Consider the following 1540-nt stretch of genomic DNA (forward strand, 5'->3'; position numbering starts at 1 on the left):
GTGCTCTTAACCACTGAGTCATCTCTCCAGCGCCCCAGATTAGAGAGAATTAAATGCAAATTTATTGGGAAGCTGCTCTCGGGCCAGTTCACTTATTCCAAGGACCTTGGTCAGGAAGTCACCTAGGGGAGAGAGAGAGGAGGCAGAGGGGGAAGAGAAAGAGAGAAAGGACATGCATACACAGAGAGAGAAGAGGGAAAAGGGAAGAGGGAAGAGGAGGAGGAGGAGGAGGAGGAGGGAGAGGGAGAGGGGGAGGAAGAGAGGCCAAAATGTCTGGAGTATACAGTAGAGGAAGGGCAGCCCAAACCCCTCAGCTGGAAAGTTCAGGGGTGGAGGGAGGGTATGCTAGGTAGGGACTGAGGGATGCTGAGAGAACCTAGAGACCAGATCTCCTTTGATGTGTAAAATACACATCTCAGTCTTTTTCCCTGGGGTCTGAAATCAAACAAAAGTGTCTATAGGCGAGCCAAAACCTTCCTTCTTTGCAAATTGGTCACCAGTGTTGTGCTACAGTTTGGAAAGCTGACTAACTGGTCAAATACATCACCAGTGACTCCATTTCCCAAGGCAGGATCTGTCTTTGAACATGGAGCTGGCCACTTCAGCTAGCTTGTCATGGGGATGTCCTGTGTCCCCTTCTAAAGGGCTGGGGCTACGGGCACCCTCCGAGTCTGCACAGCCTTTAATGAATCCTGAGGGCCAGCACTCTGGCCCTTGTATGTGCACCAAGCACTTTAATTTCACAAGAGCCATCTCCTCAGCCTAAGGAATGTTTTTCTGAGTTAAACACTAGGGAGTCCTGCCCTCGGACCGTGCCTCACTTTACAGATGGGAAAAACATAGCCAAGTAGCTCTGTGTGACAGAGTGTGTTAGCTAACTGTCCCCTGTATATCGGAAGCCCCGAGATGCAAAGTCTATCCATCCTTTCCAAGTTCCCTCACGGCATAGTCGCCACAGCAACCATAACTTACTGGACTGCTTGCTGCGGACAGGCAAGTCCTGGGGCCTCTCCATGAATCTCCTTGTTAACTCCAGTTTCCTGTGTATCACTACCATCCCCACAGACTGAGGAAGACACAAAGCCTCAAAAGGCCCAAGTCATGCTGCCAGAAGTCAGGAATGCCAGTGTGATCATGAGAAACTAGTGGCCAGCCAGTCCCCTGGCTCCTGTCTTCCTTGTTGGTCAACATTGACATCCACACAAACTGTTTTTCTTTTTCTTCTTTTTTTTTTTTTAATTTTTTTTTTTTAATGGTTTTTCGAGACAGGGTTTCTCTGTAAAGCCCTGGCTGTCCTGGAACTCACTTTGTAGACCAGGCTGGCCTCGAACTCAGAAANTCACTTTGTAGACCAGGCTGGCCTCGAACTCAGAAATCCGCCTGCCTCTGCCTCCCGAGTGCTGGGATTAAAGGCGTGCGCCACCACGCCCGGCTAATTTTTTTTTTTTTTTCAGTTTTTCAAGACAGGGTTACTCTGTGTAGCCCTGGCTGTCCTGGACCTCACTCTGTAGATCAGGCCTGGCCTCAAACTCAGAGATCT

Source organism: Mus caroli, chromosome 5 (genome assembly GCF_900094665.2).
Source record: "Mus caroli chromosome 5, CAROLI_EIJ_v1.1, whole genome shotgun sequence".
Lineage (NCBI taxonomy): Eukaryota > Metazoa > Chordata > Mammalia > Rodentia > Muridae > Mus > Mus caroli.